This window comes from Rhinopithecus roxellana, chromosome 2 (assembly GCF_007565055.1).
Source record: "Rhinopithecus roxellana isolate Shanxi Qingling chromosome 2, ASM756505v1, whole genome shotgun sequence".
In the NCBI taxonomy this organism is placed as follows: Eukaryota; Metazoa; Chordata; class Mammalia; order Primates; family Cercopithecidae; genus Rhinopithecus; species Rhinopithecus roxellana.
In genome coordinates, this window is record NC_044550.1 from 163069219 (window position 1) to 163094444 (window position 25226).

The 25226-nt window shown below is 38.3% G+C and overlaps 1 long non-coding RNA gene across 3 annotated transcripts in view; it reads right to left on the reverse strand.

Annotated features, from left to right (window-relative positions):
* Positions 1-10935: 10935 nt before the first annotated feature.
* Positions 10936-25226, reverse strand: part of LOC104656321 — a 41356-nt gene continuing 27065 nt past the window's right edge. Inside the window, exons 3-5 of one of the 3 annotated variants that reach the window (XR_004055335.1) lie at positions 23773-23990; positions 17221-17813; positions 10936-11240 (exon numbers count right to left, since the gene is read on the reverse strand). This is a non-coding gene — a long non-coding RNA (uncharacterized LOC104656321). Of the gene's footprint in view, positions 11241-15904; positions 17814-23772; positions 23991-24340; positions 24448-25226 lie in introns of those variants that run through there. The other 2 variants (XR_004055336.1, XR_004055334.1) reach the window with 2 other exon arrangements.

Here is a 25226-nt window from a genome sequence, read left to right on the forward strand (position 1 = left end):
CCTGTCCCCACCCCAACCTCTCCCTCCCGCCTTCTCTCAGGGCCCATTCTGGGCACTTTCTCAGTCTGCTGGAATCCATACTGAAACTTACCTCATGGAATCAATATCTATCCCATGTATGCAGTAGTAATCTAGACCTAGTCTGGGGTCCCAGGACTGATACCATCATCATTAGCTCCCTTCCAGAAGCTTGTTGAAGATCCTTGCTCCTCAAAATGTGTCTCACCGAACAGCAGTATTGGCATAAGCTGGAGTACATTAGAAATGCAGAATCTCAGGATCGACTCTGGAACAATTAAACCAGCATCTACATGTTAACAAGCTTCCCCAGGTGAGTTGCATGCATGTCTGAGTGTGAAAAACACCGGTCTAGATAAGCCTGTCCTTGCCAACGCTAAATCCTGCCTGAGAAAGCCAGAATGGATTGGAAATGTGCAGAAACCCACAGTGTGCTGTAGGGGGATGAGCTGTGGTGTGTCAGGAGCAAAGATGGACAATGGATTTTTTTTCCCCATTACCAGCTGTGCTTCTGACATAGAGATGTGGGCCAACAAGTGTTCTCAGGGCCCTGCCTGTGTCCACCTGAGAATATACTTGGTTAAAGAGATGCAAACTCAAGTTTAAAAGGCTATACTAATAAATAAATGAATTTCCTTGAAGAAAAATATAAGATTTTCTCTTGTTGTCTCAGAAGATTGTACACTGAAAGGAATAGATATATGAAGAAAGTGAGAAATGTCTAAATCACTTAATGTCTGCAAGAAATACCCAGTGAGTTATCTATTCACATGGAGTTTTAGTCATTCTTGTGTACTTGGAGAATCCACTCTTTCATTATGCTGTGTTATTGATGTACAGATAGAAACCCCATCTAAACAATTTTTTTCGTTAAACTTACCGTCTTTTAACACACTTTATAATTTCCTAATTTTAATGTTTGGGTCTGAATATTTTCAATGTGAAATCAGAGTGAGGTGGGCTCCAGTCTGAAGTGCTAGGTCAGAGGGAAGACTTTTTTTTTTTTTTATTATACTTTAAATTCTAGGGTACATGTGCACAACATGCAGGTTTATTACATATGTATACATGTGCCACTTTATTGCGGCACTATTCACAATAGCAAAGACTTGGAACCAACCCAAATGTCCATCCATGATAGACTGGATTAAGAAAATGTGGCACATATACACCATGGAATACTATGTAGGGATGACATTTTTTAAAATCCTAAAATATTAAATTGCCACTCATTATATGTGAAATGTGCCTTCAAGCTCATGCAACTTTTTTATTTTAGTGTTAGATGGGATGCTGCTGTGTCTTAAATCTTTGCAAGAAAAAAATCAATTAGCATTGCAGAGCTGGTAATTCTACACTATATTCTGCAACAAGGGGAATGACAGAGAAAGAGCAATTTAGGCTGATAGCTACATCAACCACAGTACAGTTGATTAAAAATTTAACAGTTTTTCTGATGAATGTCCTAGCTCAGATTTGGAAAACACTGATGAATTTAATTTTCCACTTACTAAATAATCATTTTATAAGCCATGTATAATTCATGTAATGGCAATGTTATGGGCTTGTTAAAAACGACTGCTACTAAACAGTTAACACTCTGTAGCAAGCAGAGGCTTGTAAAGGGTCATTATTGGAATTAGTTGGCACCCGTTAACAGAGAATGGGTTTCCACCTTCTGAATTTTTAAAATGAAATGACTTCAACCTTTTAATATAAATAACATCTGACCCCTAAATCATCACCAAAAAACCCCCACAAAATTGTGCACTGAGGAGAGCATGATTTATTTTGTTCTAACCTGGTTTTCCAGTGGAATAACGTGGAGCAAAAGTTTCAGCTTTCCCAAACTTGGTTTTCTTACCTGGATGATGGAAATGGGAGTGCCTACCAAATAGCATTATTGCGGGAAGTTAATGAAGTGATGCTTCTGAATTCACAATGAGACCTGGTGTTATACCTTTACACCAGCTGTTTCTTCTACCCTGAAGGCCATCTCCTGGGTATCTACAGGAACAGACCTTCACTTTTTGCAGAATTTGCTCAAATGACCCAATAAAACACATGCAGGCAACCCAATTTAAAATTTCAAACCGAATTTTGCACCACCGCCCCCTTTATCTTCTTTCCCTGTGTTATTTTCCTTGTCCCATTTACTGTTAACATACTGTAGAACTTATTTTACTTATTATTAATTTATTACATAGTTTATTCTTTATTAGTTATTTGATGTTGTTCCTGTCTTTCACGAGAAAAAAGTAAGCTACAAAAAAAAAAAAAAATACTTTTTTATTGTTTTATTCCTTGATGTCCTCCAGGACAGGACTTGGCACATAATAAATGTTCAAAAAATATTTGTTTGATGAATGAGTGAACGTTAATAAATGTTCAAAAAATATTTGCTTGATGAATGAGTGAACGCTTCAGACATTTTTAGTAATATTCTCTTTTCCGCACTGTAACAGAGGTTATAGACTCACTAGGTGGAGCTGTAGAGAATGCAATTTCTTGGGAAGCATTCCCAGATATTCTACAGTCAAGGTAGTACCTACAAATCAGCATTTTTGATACACATGGGCAAAGGTCACAGTTTGAGAAGCATTACAATCTTGGCTGTGAGGCCTTAGCTCTATACCCATACCACCCAACCCAAGACCTGGCACATATGAACTTACCAATCCACAACCAGTCTTTAATATTAGTTTTTCAGACATGCCTGGAGCATAAAGTATGTGTTAATTTGGATTCCGTACCCATGTGTTGGCAAATCACCCAAACCCACACACAGAGGCAAACCTTGCTGCTACCTTCCTCTACCAATGGACAGGGAGGCAGCCTAAAAATGAAACAAAATTCTTTCCAGACTATTTTATTCAATGGAACTTCCACTTCTTGGATCCCTTAAAATCCACTCTTTCAACTGGATTAAGAACTTGGAGTTTGAACCTAGCTCCATGTGATTTTGATCAAATTGCTCAGTCTCCCAAAGGCTTTATTTTTCTACCAAGATTGCCTGATGAGTGCAGACCTTCCTCTCTTCTTCTCAAGATTGTCACAAAAATCAAACTATTTAAAATTGTGTGACCTATACGATAGCAGTATGACTTGTAAAATGAAAAACAATAACATGAATAGCGGGGCTCCTACATGGAGACCTGTACATCATTTTATCTATGAATTCAGTTCACATGTCAGAGAGAACTTTGTAACAGAGATGGAAAGATTTAGAGATATTCCTGTTTAGTGGCTCCTAGACAGCACTGCACAGAGATCTGCCTGGAGCTTATTAGAGGTGGAGAGTACAAGACCCCAGTGCTGGAGATTCTCAGTCCGTTAGTCTGAAATGATGCTTTGGGTCTCCATTTTTACCCAACACCTGCCACAGCCAATTCTAAAGCTGAGCTTTTAGATTCTAAATTCTGAAACATAGCTTGGTGAGCTCCGGGCTAATCAAATTTTCTTTTCTTTAAGAGGTGGAACCTAAGACAAAGGAAGGGAGTCGCATGTAATGAGGTGACAGTGCATGGGGAACACCAGAGTAGGGATCCACTGGGAATTTCATGTCAGATTCTAACTCACCTTTGAGTGCCAATGAAGGTTAAAGTCAGGTAAATCTACTGAGAGAAGTGATGGCATGAAATGGGAAATGAAATCACAAAACAGGACCCAGGACTACAGAGAACAATTTTTCTTGTTTCCACCATGTAAAAAGCCAAATAACTGAAGAATCTTTGGGCTGCATAAATGTCATCAGCTAGGATTAACGGGAGCATCCCAGGGCAAACTAACTTACCTAGATGAGCTGAAGGAAAAGAAGTTGCAATAAAAGAAGGTCTGTGAACAGTTGGGTTTGGAAATCACACTGGGGAGACAGTAAGATTGATTTGTTGTGTTGTTTATCTTGTTAACTATAATAATCAGCATGCCTGTAAGCCTTTAAGGAAACTGCATGTTTACCTTAAAGTACAAGACTTCTCTTTTGTACTTGGAAAAAGATGTGGATTCTTATCTAGCTGGACTCATGAAACTAGTATGACCAGCAAATTCTAGTTTGTGCTAACAATCAACCACCTTAGAGGACCCCTATTTCTCTTTCAACTGATGGAGTATAAAGAAAAAGGTACTTAGCAACTCATGACATGTCAGATAATAAAACTGAATTGCTCAATTGGAGTTTTCATCTATCACATCATTATCTTGGGATCGTGTAACTGTGTGATTTGTTTCTTTGCCTTTGCCTTTTCTTGCTTGCTTGCTTCACTCTGCTTTTTTTGTGCTGGGTACCATGCCAGAGCTTGGGATACAAAGATGAATAAAACATGAGCTTCAAGGATCTCTCAGTCAAGTGGGGGAAACAGACATTTTCAAATACTCACAGTACAATGGGGTAAGTGCAGAGAGACCACACAGGAGGAAGTGATTCCTTCTTTCTTTTACATTCAAAGAAAACTTCTCAGAAAAAGGACCTTTTAGTTGTCTGTTAAAAGAGGAGTAAGAGTTCCACATTTATTTAAACACACACACACACACACACACACACACACACACACACACACACAGGAGAATTGTAGCTTCTGTAGATAGAGAAGTGTACCAAGGGCAAGAAGAAGCTTCGTCTTGCTGGAGCCGATTGTGAATGCTTATTGAAACTTTTCTCATTATGGTACATTTAAGGAATCCTACCAAGAAGCAGGCACTATTCCAGAGAAACACAAAAATAAATGCAGACCTACTCTTTGGCCTAGAGTTCATACTTGGGACAGATAGCAATCACATGTGCACATATGATATAGAATAAACAGTGCATCTCTAAAGGGGTGCATATGTTGTCACGGGAACACAGAGATGTGGAGTGACAAACTCGGCCTAACGAAGGGAGAGTAAGTTTTACAGAGAGTTACCCATGAGCTGTGAGGAGTTTATCAGGAAGGGAAAATGTAGGTGGTGACTTTCCAAGCAGGTGGAGCATAATGTGGCAACGAACTTGGGGCTGGGGCAGACCATGGCTTCATAAGGGATCATGAAAAAATCATTAAGAATTTCAAAATAGGGACAGCAGAGCATTAAACTAAGCAAGAACCCTTCTAAGTGTGAGGGCCTGTGGGACAAAGTCACTCTGCCTGTGGATGGATGTGCACGAAGTTTGCCTCTGCTGTTTTTCTCTCTCAGAGTCTTTTGTTCAAACCTGTGTGAAGGTCATCAGAAGCATGACTGCAGGGATGTTATTTTTCTGCAACATAAAACTCTTATGTTGGAACTTTCAACTAAATAAGACTTTATTGCTGCCAAAGCCAGTCTAAGTAAACTTTATTAAAACTCAGTGCAATAAACAGTAGTGAAACAAAAGGAAATAAGAGCAACCAGAGAGACTTTTAAACAGACCAGGAGACTAAAATCCCAACTAGACTAACTCCTGTTGAGAAAAGTGATTGTCTAAGACCAGAGGCAGAAAAGAACTCCCTTAGTTCCAGAATTCCCACAATATAATTGAAAAACACTTTAGACTTTCCTGAAATCATTGAATTTTTTTCCCAAACAGGGTTTGAAAATAGAATGCAAGATAAACAGAAATACCACGAAAAATTGTCTAGGAATTAGAAACATAAAACCTTTTATGTTTCAGAAATAAAGGCCATAAAAACAAAATATCTATATTTAACTGCTCCTGTGGATGGTAATGAGATATTTGTAGAAGAGAAAAAGCTTATAAGGCATCTGTGCACTGCCTTGTTTAGATCAGGTTAGATTACAATGTAATGACTAACCAACTGCAGGTTTTACGGTTAAACAAAACTTCATCTTATTTATGTATGTGGTCTCTTTATTGCTCTGCAAAATTTCTGCTTCTTAGCATTGAATATGGACTGAACTCTCATCTACTTAACATTCAGAAAAACAGGGTCATTTTTTTCTTAAGGGATCAAGTGTACCAATTGAAATAAATTACCAAAGTAAAGTAGTCATGAGGGAGTCTCAGAAGAGGTTCTGGTCTTCCCATTCAACAGCCTAGGAGATGTGCTCATTAGCTAAGCCTTGGGACCTCTGCCCAGACCTCAGTTTCTCTTGGTTTCTTCTCAGTCTATGACCTCTCCTTCCTCTAAGCTTGTGTCCTGTTGGGATCCACCTCCACATCCAGGCCTACCCCAATTCCTGTGCAAGTCCTTGAGAATGAAACAGCATCCTGAGTCTTCCATTCAACAGCATTTAGAATGCCAAGTAGGAATTGAGAAGATGTTAGTCATGTTATTAGAGCAATGATTAATAATAATTGCCATTTACTGAAAAGTCACAGTTGATTGCCAGAGGGTTTAGCATTTTGCATGGATTGTGTATTTCATTTACTCATCACAACAACTCTATGGGATAGATACCGTTATAGCCCCATTTTAAACTGAGGAAACTGAGGCCTAGAGGAGTCAAACCCTTTCCTAAGGCCATTCAATTGGTTTATGTCAAAACCAGGATTAAAACCCATCCTGGTAAACTACAGAGGTTGTGTGATTAGCCACTGGGTCAATGTTTCCCAAACTTTGGTCAGTTTCATACCACTGTAAATGTCTTTATTTATTTTCTTAAAATTCCATTTTTATTAAATCATTTGAAATAAATAAGATGTTTAAAAAGATGTTACCTGAGGTTTTTACATAATAGTTAAAAATTTTAAATGTTTAATAATAAAAGATGTATTAGATTTTACTATGCTAGAGAAGAAAACTTTGCGATCATTATAGATGAACATATATATATTAATACTTTCAGTTTATATGTTTAGTGTCTTTAAAAAGACATTATTGACTCCAGTTATATATCTTTCCTACAATATTAAAGTTAATATTGATATATGGAAATATAAGTTGTTTACCACGTACTTTCTAAGATCATCTTGAACACCACCCAAATTCATTTGACAAATATTTATTAGGTCTTTGCTAATGTGCCAGGCATGACATATAGCAAGAAAATAAGAAAGGCAAAAACCGTTGGAGAAAGACATGACCATTAAAGAATAGAACATTCTGCTGATGTCCCACAAGGAGCCCAAGGTGACAGTTATTCTAGAAGAGCACAGCTGGGTTGGAGTGGACAGATTTGATGGGGACAGAAGAGGCAGTGTCCCATTTTACGTCATGACTAGTGGGGGCTCTCAGGACAGGACACCAGAAACAAAGAGTAGGACTCAGCCCTACTCTAAGAGTACTCCAACTAAGAGAAGGTTGGACTCAGCTCACTGGTGGAGCATACTGGTCCTCCTCAGGTATCCATCCCCGCTGGTTTCTGGATGTGCAGTTAGAACCAGAATGGAGCTCAGTTTTTCAAAAAAGAAAAATATCCAAAGGAACAAGTGTGTGGAAAGGCCTAAGATCTTTCCATCTAGGCAGAGAGCAAATGAAACCAATTAGCCATTTTCCTGTCACCTCTGCAGGATTCTTACCTAGCCTGGATTTCTACCTCCTAATCATCTGTGAAAGAAGCACAACAACCAGGAAGCACAGAAATAAACATTAATAACTGCTGAAGCGAGTCTTGCTGGAATGGACACTCTCTGTGGGCAGGAACTTACTGTATCTTGATGCCTGGAACATCCCATGGCATAGGGTCGATCCTCAATAGCTATTTGTTGAATTAATAGATAAATTAGAACAAGTACCTTCCTTCCTTTGGAACAGTAAGTTGAAGAGGTAAACAAGTGATGCATATCAAAAATTCACTCATGTATTGTATAGTTTAGACTTTTCTAGTATCCCCTGAAGAAACACCCTTGCCCTAAGAGATGTGATATTCAATCTAGTTTTATACTGATGCAAGTTACTACACTTTCTCAGAATGCCTTTTCTCCCCAAATCCTTCTCCCATAAAAAATTCAAAATTTATTGGGGATTTACCACTCTGAGTGAATCATATATATTATTTAAATATTTAAATATGTAAAACTTACAACCAGGAAGCAGGTACTACATTATCACAACTTTACCAAAAAAAAAAAAGAAAAAATTGGGTTACAAAAGATTTTGAGAACATGCAGCTTGTGAGTGTTAGAAACAAGAGACAAACCCAGGCAGTCCGTGATCTTAACCACTGTTTTATTGCCCTCCCAGTGCTCTCAACACCAGCTCTAATCCCCAGTGCAGAATTGCAAGATACTGGCACCCACCTTCAGGGCCTCATCCTCTCCTCTCTGTGACCATTCATCCATTTCAGCCTTTAATACCACCCTCACTGCTTTGTCTAGAAACAGCATGTGATGGTTAATTTTATGTGTCATTTGACTGAGCCACGAAGTGCCCAGATATTGGTTAAAGATTATTTGGGTATGTCTGTGGATGCTTCTGGATGAGATTAACATTCAAATCAGTAGACTTGAGTAGATTGCCCTTCTCAATGGGAGTTGGCCCCCTCCAATCTGTTGAAGACTTAAATAGAATAAAAGTCCTCACTATTTTTGACCTGGGCTATTGGTCATCTCCTGCCTTCAGACTCAGACTCAGACTGAAACTACATCATCAGCTTTACTAGGTCTTAGCCTCTATAATTGTGTGAGTCAATTCCTTATAATAAATGTGTTTATATATATAAATAAACAAACACACATGCACACATCCTTTTTGGTTCTGTTTCTCTGGAAAACACTACATAGCCACACCAACCTATGCTTATTTCCAAATAGGAAGATAGGTCATTTATCAAAGCATACATTTACTAGGGCGTGATTCCCATGTTAACTGCCATGCATCTGCTGATGAGTAGAAAGAAAATGAATCATTTTTAGGTTAATAATTTATATTCCCTCTTTATCCTCCTGTCTCATTTGAATGAGAGTGAAGACAAGTCTTGACCAGTGCACCAAGATGGAAACAGTATGTGTGGAATAAACTAGGCCTCTGCAGTTAGACCCAGTCAACTGGGGCTAACTCCATGTCTGCCAGATTCCATCTTGTTCACTTCCTCTTGTGCTTCTCCACGATGGTTTCTCACATCAAACTCTAATGCTCAGCTCTAACATGGTTCATCTGGTGTCTTGGGTACCATCCTAGTGGTCTTTTTACCTCTCTTAGTTTGTCAGCCAAGAAGATGACTCTCCTTTTTGGATCTTATCTCTGTTCCTGGCACCTGATTAGTTTAACAATTTGGCTTAAGGAGCTCTCCAGGAGCTGATACATTAAGGCCTCACCTCCCAGTTCCCTTCATAAGTCAACTAGTTTCCAACGTTTTGACTAATTAGCTGCAATCATGTCTAATGCCTTTTCCCTGTCTCAGGTTCTACAATTCTACACACTGAGGGACAACTATTAAAAGGTTACTAATTTTTCACTTCATTATCTGTATAATCAGAAGCAGCAATGAGTCAATGAAAAGGTCATTGAGATTGAAATCAAAAGAACTAAATTTGAATCTCTACTTTAATACATTAAGTCCCTTAGATTCAGTCATCTCATCAGTGTAAATGATAATAAAGCCTCACTCACTAATGTTTTAAGGTTTCATTAAGATAATGTGCATGAAAGTGTGTGTTAATTATTGTAAGCTACAAAAAAAGTCAAATGAGTTTTTATTATTGTCAGCTTCATCCTGTACTGAGAAGATTTTCTAACATCATTGGAACTAAAAGAGAGGATCAATTCAGAGCAACACACATTTCCTGGTCACCTGCTTCTATGCCAGACTGTGTGTCTGTTGCTAGGTATAATGGGCACACGAGGAACTCACAGCTTGGTTGGCACCAGAGGTGGTAAATAACCCCAGTTAAGATTTGGAAATACCTAGCACTCAATAGGTATTTTTTCAAAAAGAGAGAAGAAAGAAAGAAAGAGAGAGAGAGAAAGAAAGAAGGAAAGAAAGAAAGAAAGAAAGAAAGAAAGAAAGAAAGAAAGAAAGAAAGAAAGAAAGAAAGAAAGAAAGAAAGAAAGAAAGAAAGAAAGAAAGAAAGGGAAACTTGTAAATACCAAATTATGTCTGAAGATTAGTGAAGACTCATTTGCCATTTGGAAAAGCAAGTCAGGCATGAGTCTCTCCAAATAAAAGTCTCTTAAATACCTGTATATCACCTTTAAAAACAAGTGCTTCCTGGAGTGATGTCTGGTATGTCTTCATTAACTAGATTCGATTTGTAGTAAGCCCTCTAGAGGCCGGTTGACATTATCGTCTGCATTTTCTCCTAGGAGCCATTAGTTCTTGCTTTAAGTAGTAACTAATTTTCCAGGTGTGGACGGAATTCAGTACTCAATATCAGTTTTTAAAAAGAAAAATAGGCCAGGCGCGGTGGCTCAAGCCTGTAATCCCAGCACTTTGGGAGGCCGAGACGGGCGGATCACGAGGTCAGGAGATTAAGACCATCCTGGCTAACACGGTGAAACCCCGTCTCTACTAAAAAAAAAAAAAATACAAAAAACTAGCTGGGCGAGGTGGCGGGCGCCTGTAGTCCCAGCTACTCAGGAGGCTGAGGCAGGAGAATGGCGTAAACCCAGGAGGCGGAGCTTGCAGTGAGCTGAGATGCGGCCACTGCGCTCGCTCCAGCCTGGGCGACAGAGCGAGACTCCGTCTCAAAAAAAAAAGAAAAATAATATTAAAATTGTAAAAATATTAATTTACTTGAACTTGGTTTATATTTTCAGAAAAATGAAAACCTTGGAAGCAAAATTTGAAGACGCATAATACTCTTGTATCCTCTGATATGTTTATTCCTAACTTACAGCTATCTTTATTCTTTGTTTAACTGAATTCTTATTTTCTCCTCTCACTACTTAGCAAAAACATATTCTTATGAACTTTGAAGTTTGTAAAGAATACTATCTGTTGAATGTTTGCTCAGGTTCTTGATGAACCCTTACATGTTCACTTTCTTTTATCTTTCACAAAAAATAAAAAAATAAAAAAAAACTTTTAGGCTTTAGAAAACAATGAGCTCTTTTTAATGTCTCATAAATTCTAGTGCTCCAGCTTATCTTTGTTTTGTGACAGGTATAAGTTTTGCACAACAAAGTAGTTTTTTAAGTTCCCTCCTCTATCATTATCTATGGGCCATATAGCTAATCTGGCAGTTGATCCTGGACCATCTTTTGAGAGTTGTATCTTGGATATCTTTTTTTAAAAACATGCAAGAATCAAACTTAATATTACTCTTTTTGAGATCAATCAGGATTTATACATGGTAAAAAGTCAGTGAATGGCTGGTGATTGAGTTGAAGTAATTCTAGGTTTCCAGTTTCTCTTCCCACCTTAAGCATCTGAAAGAAAGAAAAAGGTTTTAGAATTTGCTTGTACACAAGAGTAGATTCCCAGTGATAACCATAGATTTTCTCTGACCTTGATGACCTTGAAGCTGTTTAGTAATTATGTCTATATTGGAATAATGATTGTTTGAACTGCAAATGATAGATAGACTTGATATCCTTGTCAGTTTTTGGTATAATTTTTAAATGTCACTTGTCCCAGGAAGAGGAAAAGAATATAAAGACACTGGGACAGAAACCCAAAGTCCCTGTGGGAAAGAAAGGAGTTGCTGAAATGGAATTAGGGAAGGGGCAGAGGCTTGCCATTTATGCTAGCTACCTTGATGGAATAATCAGATCATTACTTGATTTTGTCTTTTTATTTTCTGGAAGATGTTCTCTTTCTTCCCTCTCTTCCTCCATTTCTTTCTGTATACCTGTTTTGGAAGAATTTTGACTCCCCTGAAAGCTTTGGTTTCCAAAAGAAGGGACTTATACTAGCCAAAGAAGGTTGACCTCTTTTAGCTCTCCCTGCTTCCCAGGTATATTCATCAGGGTTCTCTAGAGAAGAATAACTTTCTTTAACCTTCTCCAGAGAAACAAAGTTTTCTCTTATAAATATATTGTCATAGGTAGCAACAAACTGGAGCCTGTGGCATGGGCAGTAAAGGAATTTGCCAAGACAGTTGCAGATTAAAAAAAAAAAAGACAGATTTTTTTTTTTTGGAGAAATTATGAAAATACATTACAAGGGCCAGGCATGATGGCTCACACCTGTTATCCCAGCATTTTGGGAGACCAAGGTGGCCAGGTCATGTGAGGTCAGGAGTTCAAGGCCAGCCTGGTCAACATTACGAAACCTCGTCTCTACAGAAAAGAAAAAAATGCACACACAAAATTTGACCAGATGTGTTGGTGGGCACCTGTAAGCCCAGTTACTTGGGAGGCTGAGGTAGGAGAATCGCTTGAACCCAGGAGGCGAAGGTTGCAGTGAGATAAGATCACACCATTGCACTCCAGCCTGGGTGACAGAGAGAGACTCCATCTCAAAAATAAAAATAAAGATGAACATCAATGCAAAAATCCTCAATGAAATACTGGCAAACCGAATCCAGCAGCACATCAAAAAGCTTATCCACCATGATCAAGTGGCCTTCATCCCTGGGATGCAAGACTGGTTCAACATATGCAAATCAACAAATGTAATCCAGCATATAAACAGAACCAAAGAAAAAAATCATATGATTATCTCAATAGATGCAGAAAAGGCCTTTGACAAAATTCAACAGCCCTTCGTGCTAAAAACTCTCAATAAATTTGGTATTGATGGAACGTATCTCAAAATAATACTAGCTATTTATGACAAACCCACAGCCAATGTCATACTGAATGGGCAAAAACTGGAAGCATTCCCTTTGAAAACTGGCACAAGACAGGGATGCCCTCTCTCACCACTCCTATTCAACATAGCGTTGGAAGTTCTGGCTAGGGCAATCAGGCAAGAGAAAGAAATCAAGTGTATTCAGTTAGGAAAAGAAGAAGTCAAATTGTCCCTGTTTGCAGATGACATGATTGTATATTTAGAAAACCCCATCGTCTCAGCCCCACATATCCTTAAGCTGATAAACAACGTCAGCAAAGTCTCAGGATACAAAATTAATGTGCAAAAATCACAAGCATTCCTATACACCAGTAACAGACAAACAGAGAGCCAAATTATGAATGAACTCCCATTCACAATTGCTTCAAAGAGAATAAAATACCTAGGAATCCAACTTACAAGGGATGTAAAGGACCTCTTCAAGGAGAATTACAAACCACTGCTCAGTGAAATCAAAGAAGATACAAACAAATGGAAGAACATATCATGCTCATGGATAGGAAGAATCAATATCGTGAAAATGGCCATACTGCCCAAGGTAATTTATAGATTCAATGCCATCCCCATCAAGCTACCAATGAGTTTCTTCACAGAATTGGAAAAAACTGCTTTAAAGTTCATTTGGAACCAAAACAGAGCCAGCATTGCCAAGACAATCCTAAGTCAAAAAAACAAAGCTGAAGGCATCACACTACCTGACTTCAAACTATACTACAAGGCTACAGTAACCAAAACAGCATGGTACTGGTACGAAAACAGAGATATAAACCAATGGAACAGAACAGAGTCCTCAAAAATAATACCACACATCTACAGCCATCTGATCTTTGACAAACCTGAGAGAAACAAGAAATGGGGAAAGGATTCCCTATTTAATAAATGGTGCTGGGAAAATTGGCTAGCCATGAGTAGAAAGCTGAAACTGGATCCTTTCCTTACTCCTTATACGAAAATTAATTCAAGATGGATTAGAGACTTAAATGTTAGACCTAAAACCATAAAAACCCTAGAAGAAAACCTAGGTAATACCATTCAGGACATAGGCATGGGCAAGGACTTCATGTCTAAAACACCAAAAGCAACGGCAACAAAAGCCAAAATTGACAAATGGGATCTAATTAAACTAAAGAGCTTCTGTACAGCAAAAGAAACTACCATCAGAGTGAACAGGCAACCTACAGAATGGGAAAAAATTTTTGCAATCTACTCATCTGACAAAGGGCTAATATCCAGAACCTACAAAGAACTCAAACAAATTTACAAGAAAAAAACAAACAACCCCATCAAAAAGTGGGCAAAGGATATGAACAGACATTTCTCAAAAGAAGACATTCATACAGCCAACAGACACATGAAAAAATGCTCATCATCACTGGCCATCAGAGAAATGCAAATCAAAACCACAATGAGATACCATCTCACACAGTTAGAATGGCAATCATTAAAAAGTCAGGAAACAACAGGTGTTGGAGAGGGTGTGGAGAAACAGAAACACTTTTACACTGTTGATGGGACTGTAAACTAGTTCAACCATTATGGAAAACAGTATGGCGATTCCTCAAGGATCTATAACTAGAAGTACCATATGACCCAGCCATCCCATTACTGGGTATATACCCAAAGGATTATAAGTCATGCTGCTATAAAGACACATGCACACATATGTTCATTGCAGCACTATTCACAATAGCAAAGACTTGGAATCAACCCAAATCTCCATCTGTGACAGACTGGATTAAGAAAATGTGACACATATACACCATGGAATACTATGCAGCCATAAAAAAGGATGAGTTTGTACCCTTTGTAGGGACATGGATGCAACTGGAAACCATCATTCTCAGCAAACTATCACAAGAAGAGAAAACCAAACACCGCATGTTCTCACTCATAGGTGGGAACTGAACAATGAGATTACTTGGTCTCGGGAAGGGGAACATCACACACTGGGGCCTATCATGGGGAGGGGGGAGGGATTGCATTGGGAGTTATACATGATATAAATGATGAATTGATGGGTGCTGACGAGTTGATGGGTGCAGCACACCAACATGGCACAAATATACATATGTAACAAACCTGCACGTTATGCACATGTACCCTAGAACTTAAAGTATAATAATAAAAATAAAATAAAAATAAAAACAATAGAGAAAATACATTGCAAGGATGCAAGGGGCAGGCTAGCAAGGGAGGAAAGAGAGGAGCTGACTGCGAGGAGACAAAGGCTTGCTGGGAATTTTATAGGATGGTGCTTGTGCTGGAGAGGGCTATATGCAGTACTGATAATGTCAAGGTTGAGGGAGCTAACTTGTATTTTTCTATCAGCCGACCGTCTGGTGATAAGTCAGGTGCAGGATGATTGTGAGTTATTTGTGCTGGAGGGCTCTAAGTCCTGGACCATGATAAAGGCAGATTTATATCTTATCTCCTTTATCTTTTTGCTTTCCTGTGTTCCCATCAGTCTGAATCCTTTTTGTTATTAGTACTCCACATATATCTATAAGAGAATATTTTATTGAATGTAACTGTAAGAGAAGATTTATTATAGAAATTGACTTGCAAGATTAGGAAGACTAAGACTTCCATGATCTGTTATCTGCAAGATGGGGAAACTTGAAAGCCAGTGGTAAAATTCAGTCTGAGTCTGAAGGCCCAAGAACCAGGAGCACTGAGGTGCGAGAGCAGAAGAAGATAGATGTCCCAGCTTAGAGAGAGAGAGTGAATTTGTGATATTTAGATCCTCAAGAAATTGAATGATGCCCACGCACATTGGAGAGGGTGATCTTTTTTACTTAATCTACTGATTCAAATGCTAACATTCTGCAGAAACACCTGCACAGATGTACCCAGAAATAATGTTTAATCAGCTTTCTGGACATCCCAGTCAAGTTGACACATAAAACTGGCCATTACACCAGCAGAAGAGAAGTAGCTTATTTAAGAGGTGAACATGTGAGAAGTAATTAAAAAGGATCAGCTCAGCTCTTTCCAGGAGGAACCTGTGGCTGCCTATCTATGGCAATGGCTAGGTTTATAAGTCTGTGTAATTTGGGGGTAAAATACAAGCAAGTCTATTTGATTATAAACCTAAAGTCATGTTCTACCCCAGACTTTCTCCTGCATCTTACCCTCAATGGTTCTTGGGAGTATTACTTATAGCTACCTGAAATCTGAAATTTCCTTCCCTGTCCTTTTGATTTGAGGTGGATTTCAAAATTACATATAAAACAAACAAGATAAAATGCTAGTAAGTAGAAAAACAGAAGAGAAGGATAAAAAGTTAGAAAAAATAGAATAAAGGGAGTTGATTCTTTATTCATTCATTTGACACATGCTTTTTGCTACTCCACTGTGTCAGGTTCTATTCTCTGTTGGGCTGTGTAACAGACAGACAAGGTTCCTTCATCATGGATTTTATAGAGCACATACACAGGACCATGAGATCCTACACTTTTTGTAGAGGTAAGAGGCAAAGTGTGTACTGATCTTAAAATAACAGTCTAAGAAAAGAAAAACCATGATCAATAAACATGATGTGTGGAAATTTTTGCCTACTCAAAGGACAGTTGAACAACTATGTGAGGTTCACTTCCACTCTTCCACTAGGACACTGAGCTTTGAATAAGTTTAACTGCAGTCACAGAGAAGTACGACTATTTATTTTCAGTATCAAAGAGTTTCACACAACTTTTTCTACTTATCTACCTGCCTCATTCACTTTCCCCATTTAAAAAAAAAAAATCTAAAATCTGTGACAGTTTTGATACAATGAACAGTAAAACCCTAAAGCAAATATTGCACTTTGGCTTGTTCTTAATACGTATTAGAATGCATCCCTTGCTTCTCTTTTCTTCCATTTCCTGCCATGTTTTTGTTGATTTTTTAAAGTGCTTTTTATTAATTTATCACTTATGCATCCTGGATCCTTTCAAAAAGGTACCAACTGATGTAAGATGGTTATTTAACTTTTCAGAACACGTTGGGGGCTTGACATTTCATCTCTTCATCTAATTTCTGACTTGTCATTAAAACTGATTCTGAACAATCACTTCTGACTCCCAACAATCGTCAGCATTTGACGTTGTAAATATTTCTTCCTTGTATAATTTAAACCTCACGAGAGGCTAGAGATGAAATGTGGTCATTGACGTTTCACAACTTAGAAAAAAAGAAGAAAGATATTTAGATTAAATAAAATGCTATGTTCACCCTGTTGGAGCCATAGCAGCTAAAACAACATCCAGATAAAGGAGTAAAACAGTCTCTGAAACCCAGGTTGCTTTTCCACTCCAGGATGTCATACTTTCATGACAACACCTGGACATAGTTCACAGTGATGTCTACGATTCTGATAACGGCTTCTAAGTGGTTTCCTAATGGAAACCAAGCCAATTTTCTTTTGTCTAGTCTGTGATTAAGGAAACTAAAACTGAAGTATAATACACAAATCTTCCTCATATTAAAAACAAAGAACATCAACAATAAGAAAAAACAGAATCACAGCTCAGAGGGAGTGGTGAAGCCAAAAACGCAACTGTGTTGCAACATCTGGATAATCCAGACATTCTCAATAGTTGGCAATGAGAAAGCTCAGATAGAAGTCAGCATTACTTTTTCAACAGTGATGATCAGAAGCCTTGGCAGTTCAACAAATTCGTTGCACTTTACCACAAATCTGCATTGTTTATTCTCAGCGGTAGCTCTCTTGATCTAAAATCTTCACGGAATTTTGCTCCTTAACGTCAAAAGTATTCAGCTAGCTATTTAAACTATTGGATTTTGTAGCAGTAATACAAAAACAGGCTAATAAATTTTGTTCTTAGAGGCCTAATATTAGTCACTGACCAATTTTGAACAATTCAATAAGAATACAGTTATCGAAACGTGGTGTATTCTGTGAAGCACCTTCTCCATGTTAACCCCAAACTTGTGTCATTGAAAGTGGTTCAAAATCTCCATTTCAGTCATTTCCAAAGGGAATACCTTCCCGCAGAGCCCAATAGACCCAATATTACAGAATCTGTTCACATGGTTACTAATTGTTGGATGTCTCTGGGATGTTTTTATCCATTTCCCAAATTCTTATGCTGTGCCATCTTCTTGGCCATTGTCTTTTGCTTCTGGTTGAATCAGGTCTTCTGGAAACTTAGTCTCAAAGATGGAGCAGATGCTAAATGACTGAGATATACCCATAGAGTTGGAACCTAAAGGCAGACACAAAAACATAAGGTGTGATTCATGCCCATCAAACCTATGAATTGTTTCTGCAATTAGGTTTTCATTTCCACTGAATAGCTCTACAATTCTTTGACAGCTGTGATTCCATTGACTTCGGGGTAGTTTAGCAATGGGAATTGGCTACAGTCTCAAGTCACCATCTGTTCAATCCTCATGTCCAGCTTTCTCCTGAGTGGCTTTACTTTCTGAAACCAATCAGCAGAATTGAAATATATGTTGTCATTTTACAGCATCAAGTTTGGTGAATCCATATCTCTGCCATAACAGTCTAAAATTTTAGTTGAGGGTTTAAAGTTGTTGGTTGTTTAGTCATCTGATTTACCAAACTCTTTAATCTGAAAAAGCAGATCAAAGAACCTCTTTCAAATTTTTTCCTGACTTAATCATCCACCTATATTAAATACACAAAATTATATTTCAACTTTTTTTAAAGTAGGTAGTACTAAGTATGCAGAACATTTACAGCCTTTATCACCTCCTCCATTAAAATGTGCAATAAACTAATTTTTACAAAATTCAGAGCCTTATCTCTCTTGATGCTTGGGATAATTGAAACCAAGTTCACCAATGTACTCTTGTGACTCGTATTCATTACATACCTCTTCTTTTATTCCTTCATCGTAGGTCTTCCTATAATAATTGAATTCTACTTTTAGTGCAGACCAAAATGCTTTAATTTCTTATGGGAAGGTAGGTTCACACATTCTATGTCAGTAGGTAGTGTTTATGTTTTGTAGCATCCTCAAGGTAAATGCATTTGACCTCATGTTGATTGTCCCTCTGAGGTGGTCAGACAAGTGAGTAGGGAAGAGCTGGTGTCATAGTGTGCTTTGGGCTGCCATAACAGATGACTGGGGACTGCATAATTTTATAAAGAAAAGGGATTTATCTGTCACAGTTCTGGAGTCTGGAAAGTCCAAGATCAAGGCACCAGCATCTGTGGTGTCTGGTGTCTGGTGAGGGCCTTCTTGCTGCATGCTTACGTGCCAAGTAAAAAGACAGGCAGAGACCAATATTATGTCCTCGTATGGCAGAAGAGTAGAAGAGAGTGAACCCACTCCCATGAACACTTTCTACTGTGGCAATATCTATTCATGAGGAAGGAGGCCTCATGACATAAAAACTTCTTATTAGGATCCAACTCCCAATGCTGTTGCATTGGGAATAAGTTTCTGATACAGACGTTTTGGGGGACATTCAGACCATAGCAGCTGGCTACTGGAACTGGGGTTCCTGTGAATGCCCTTGACGCATTGGTATCTGATTCTAAACTCTGAGGTCTGCTACTTTACAGAGCTGCAGAGGGGACACCAAGGGAACTAAATCAAAGCCATTCACAAATGTTTTCCTCCAGAGGTCCCTCCTTGTTTCTGCAGCTCCTTCTTTTTATCAACACCTGATAGTCTGGCTTGTCAATCTCCTTTTGGATTTGGATAACTGTTTCTACATATCCCTTGTGTTCATATTTGGTAACTCGCTTGCCAGTGATTCTTCACCCTACTTTTCCCACTTGTTTTTGGTCCCTGTGTGTATATCATGCTTTGTTGAATTGCTTAAAATCTCCTTGTAACTGAAACTAGCCAGGATCCCATTTGGAACCTTGCTGTTCCTGCATGCTGGTGGTTACCCAAAGGGCCATTGTTTTACCCAGGAGAGGCCATGAGAGTCCTGACAGTGCCATGGGGAAGGGGTTGAGCTGGGGTAGGAGTGAGATACAGATGGTTTCTAGCCGTGTTCACTTCCTACTAAGGAAAAGCAGGCTTGTTTGTTTGTTTGTTTGTTTGTTTGTTTGTTTGTTTGTTTTTATTCTACTTGTGTCTGAGAAGTCAGTATCTGAACAAACACTGTGAAGTTAAATTCCGACTGTTTTCTGTCTGGTGTTAAACCAAAACACATTTCTTTGGGTTTCCTAAAATAATGCAACATATTAGGATAAGGAGGTTAAAAAACAAGTCTTTAGAGTCAGACAGGCCTAAACCCAACCTGTCCCATTCCTTTCACTACTCCTCTGAAGCCATGAATGCTTAACCTAGGTCCTCAGCCCCTCTGTGTCAGTTCCTGTCTGCAAAATGGGGATAAAAGTAGCACCTACCTCAAAAAATATTATGAACATTATGTGTAAAATCACATACAATGTGTCAAGTCAAGTACATGGAATACTTATGATGATAACAACATACCACATTCTGTTGACCAGGTTTTATTCTCTAACACTTTACATTAGATTTGCTCATTTAATCCTAGCAGGTGCTATCTTTGTCTTTACTTTGTAGATGACGAAGCCGAGGTTAAGAAAGATTAATATATGTTACCCGAGATCACAAAGCCAACAAGGAAATGGGCTGGGGTTTGACACCAGATCTCTTTTATTCTGTAGCTTCTGTTCTAAAGATAGTGCTTTAGAACAGAAAAGTAAGGCATCCTGTAGAGCTTTCTATTAAGTGGTGAAGTGAAGGTAGACCTCTAGTGAGAAATTGAAACTGGAAGCCAATTTTCAGATAAGTGTGCTATACAGTGTACCAGGAGGAGATCACAAAAATTATTGGTGAGATATTTGAATTATCAAAATCAGTCCTTCATTGCTATCAGTGTCCTTGATGCTTTGTGTGATTTTCTGCATTGATGAAACAGATATTGGGTGTCTACTCAGTACCAGGTGGTATAAAGTGCCATTGATACCAATAGAGATAATTGTTACCCCAACTCTCACCTTCCTTAGCCCCATTCCCTAAACCACATCTTTTACCATGACTTTTTAGGGGACCCCATGAGCGTTAGCTAAAAAGAAATTTTCCAGAATGGTATACTAAGAAAAATTTCATTAGGACTTGGGCCTGGGATCAAATCATGGCAATAAAACCTGATGTTTGAATATCTTAAGACTTGGTTTTCTCAGATATAAAATATGAAAAACTAGCAGGTAGTAAAACATCAGATCTCACCCCACTGCCCGGAGTCAAATCGTGTCCTCCCAAAAACACATGTTGAAGTCCTAACCCGGAGTACGTGCACAGGTGATCTTCTTTGGACATAGGGTTTTTGCAGATTTGATTAAATTAATATGAGGTCATTACATTGTGCATTAATTTAATATGACTAGTGTCCTAACAAGGGAAGAATTTGAACACAGACACAGAAACACAGGAATACTATCATGTGAATATACAAAGACATATAGACACAATGAGGGAAGGCCATGTGAAGATAGAGTCAGAGATTGGAGTGATACATCTACAAACCAAGGAATATCAAGGGTCGTTCGTCTACAGCCACCAGAGACTAGGAGAGAGGCCTGGAACAGATTCTCCTTCAGAATCTGCAGAAGAAATCAGCCCTCCCAACACCTTGATCTTGGACTTCTGGACTCCAGAACTGGGAAACAATAAATTTAGACTGTTTTAGGCCACAAATTTTGTGATACTTTGTTACAGGAGCAATAGGAAACTAATACACCTGCCAAGTAATGAAGTCAGGAAATAATTTCTTAGGAAATTTAAAATGATAGATGCCGGAGGAGAGAACCCGCTCTTAGGGGGCCTGTTGCATCAAACAATGGAAGCCAAGTCACGGTGAGTTGAAATCCAGTTCCTATTGGGGATTAGAAGGTTATCTGCTAACAACTTTCTCTCTTAGTCCAATTCTTCCTAGAGGAATGTAATCCTTACACCCACTAACCCACTGTTTTCAGCTTCTTCAATATGTACACTTGTCTTCACCCACCTGCCTTTTTTCTTTTTTCTGTTTATCTTTCAACACTACTTTTGTAGTCCACCTGTACCTCAATTCAAACTTCATCTACTTTCTACTATCCTTTATTACTTTAATTTAACTTGAGCACAGATATGCTGCTTCTGTGCCCAATAATTGACTTTGTTCTATTTGTTTTTCAACCTGGCCATGTGTAGGGGTCCCATCAACTCTCACATTTCACTCACTCCTTCTTGAAAAACCTGTTTCAACACTTCTGTAGATACAAGGAAGCTAGTAGCTTAGTTTTGTATCTAATGTATTTTAAATAGTCCCTAAATGTTTCATTCTTTGTTGAAGAAAGAAGCTAAGGGAAGGGGAAATGAAAGTGCCTTTTCCAAATTAGGTGATTGGTGAATTTCAACAGACCCAAGACTCCTTGATAACAATAGTAACAGCCAGATTCAGACAAGCTGGCTTTGAATTCCCAAATCTCTGCTCTGGCACGGGCTAGCTCAGTGCCCTGGCAGGAATTCCATAATTTCCATATGCCAAAATGGTCAGGCTGTAAAATGAGGTAACAGTGCTGCCTGTCTTAAAGAATAGTTGGGCTGGGCACAGTGGCTCACGCCTGTAATCCCAGCACTTTGGGAGGCCAAGGTGGGCGGATAATCTGAGGTCAGGAGTTTGAAACCAGCCTGGCCAACATGATGAAACCCCATCTCTACTAAAAATACAAAAATTAGCTGGGTGTAGGGGCAGAGGCCTGTTATCCCAGCTACTCGGGAGGCTGAGGCAGGAGAACTGCCGGGAGGCAGAGGTTGCAGTGAACTGAGATCATGCCATTGCACTCCAGCCTGGGCGACAAGAGCAAAACTCCGTCTCAAAACAAAACAACAAAAATGTTGGGAAGGTAAGAGGATTAATAATGCATGTGTATTTTATGCCTGGTTATTAGTAAGGTCTCAGTAAATGTTAGCTCTTCCTATTTGTCTCCTAGATTTTCGGCAAATATTTCATTTTTACAATAATGCATTCACACAGTTGTGTTCACTATTTGTTTAATAAAGACCTTTGCATACTTATTTTTATGCAGTCTCTTAATAAGAAATTAAAGCATAAAATTGAAATATAAATCTAATAAAAAACGGAATAAATTTTTAAAAATTCCATGCTAGTAAATCTTGGTGGATTTTTTTTTAACTGTTTGCTGCAGTTGATTTTACACCAGCATTTTATGAAGTATATTTTATTTTTTCTAAGTATTCAATTACATCAAATAGGTATACTAGTACAGGCTGATAGCTATACCTGGAAATAACAGTAAATTTTAAAAAGCTTTTTTTTTAAAAAAAAAAAAAAACCTTTCATTGTTACTGTCAAAGCTTTTCCTGTTTGTCTAGATTGTGCACTTTAGGAATGAAAAGAAAAATTGAATTATAGTGGAGGGAAGTTATACTCATTGGCATGAATTATAGGAGAAAAGCATGCAAGGAAAGCAGTCCAATAAACCAAGGCAATTCTAGCTCTGGTCATTATATAAATTTAACATTACATTGTGGATATAAATGTCTTGAGTGAGTAGTTGATTCCTACTGGGATGGAGAAAATGTAAAGGGAGCTGATATGCTTTCAAATAGACAATCTTAAGTCTTAATTTGAATAAATTTGGCCCAGAGGGTTTTTTTTGTTTCCTTTGATGAGTTTTTTTTTAATTTTCTTCTTTTATTTATCTGTTTTTGGAGGGGGCTACTATATTATATGATTTAGCAATTAAACGATTTAAGCTAATTAATGATTGAATGGAAAGATGAGTGGATCAATACATTTATAAAAGTCTGTTTTCTCCAAACATTCTAAAAGACAGATACCATATGTCTAGCATGTAATAGGCACTTGATAAACTATTTTGACGGACTAATTCAATTTTATAGATCCTTTATTATCCCGGATACCTGGCAAATTCTGCATCCAATAGGCATCAAAGTTGGTTGTTTGTGTACTGTCATTTGGCATGTATCTGTCTGATGTAAAGACAAATTTACATGAGCCAGAGGCAACGTGAGCAGATTCTGATCATCAAGATCTACTCCCAAGAAAAGGTGAGGACACAGGAGGTGGAAGTACTAAAGGAAAGAGGAAACTTCCCTCTTCCCACCACTTACTTTAATGGAGTGAGTCAAGCATAAGACTTTAAAATTAGAAGGAATGAATTTAGTGTCCATGTCTGTCACTTACTTGCTATAAGATACTGGACAATTTTCTTAGCTACGCCGAGTCTCATATTTTCTCACTTGTAAAAGGGGAAATATGCTTTCTCAGTGTTTTCCCAGTGGTGAGGATTCAATCAAAGAAATCTCATGAACGTGTGCATTAAACTTTAATGTGCTTTGCAGATATGAGACAATAACCACATCATCCACATCAGATGCAATAGAGAAGGTCAACTCTGTAAACTGTAAAAGCATAAAAGGTTAGAGACCATCCACAGACAACTGAGGTTTAGAGACCTGCGAACTTCATGATCATAGGACTCTGTTGAATGAACCTTTTAATCCTTCGTTTTTAAGCAGTTTGTATAATGTGAAATTAAATAGCAAAGCTTGACAGCAAAAGGAACAACAAAGGTATTTTTCAACATACTCAACCTCTTCCACAGTCATTCCTGTAACTCCCAATCATACTTTTACTAAGTAACAAAAACGATGCTTTCTTCCTAGCAAAACCCAAACAGCCACAATCTGGACTGTTCCTGGAATCTCAGATGTTGTGTAAGACAGAAATGCATTATAAAACATGAGCTTACCTCCCCTCAGTGCAGCTTTATTGCATATTTATGCTTGTAGTTCCTGGGTGCTTCTGAGGCAGGAGAAATGCTTGTTTACCACTTGGACTGGTTCCATTTCCACTCACCTGTGTGGAGTTTAATCTGAGAACCCCCTTCTGAGCCCCTTAAAGCTTTTTTTTTTTTTTTTTTTTTTTTTTTTTTTTTTTTTTTTTGATGCAAAAGGAGCCTGGGGAGTCTACATAAATCCAAAGACTCCACATCAGGCACTGGCAGAAAGAATGTGTTGAGCTATGAGGCTTTTCCAGACCTTGCAGGATCAAAAACACAAGGGTGATATAGCAAGTGCACAGTGTCACAAGAGACAGGCGCCAAATCACACATGCTAATCAGAATGCCTGAAGGTTGGCAGAATTCAGGCAGCAATTTCTCTTCCACCGATCTCCACTTGACTTTTCTTGGGAACCAACAGGGAGATGTTGAGTTTGACTATTAATGAGTCAGTGCACACTTTATTGGTCCTAAAGCACATTTGTCATGGCAATTTACATGAGTTAGCACCATGTTTCTAAAGCTTACTACGGAATCTAGCAAGCATTTGTTTTAATGAGCTAACACACCCAGAATGACTTATACTTTTTATGGTATTTATTACATATTGTCATAAACACTATTAACTTAAATTATGGAACCATTTGCACACTAAAAGAGAAAACAAAGTGTTCATCATTAGAGCAAGAAAGAATCTTTGGAGACACCCACTCCAGCACTTTGTATTCTGATGTATATAGAAGAAAATCTGGTGGCATTCTTTGTCTCATCTTAGCTAAAAGGAAATCTGAAGATCGGCAACTTGGCTGGGGTCCTGGAAGTCTGGGATGGAGAGGGAAGGACCATGGACTACAGT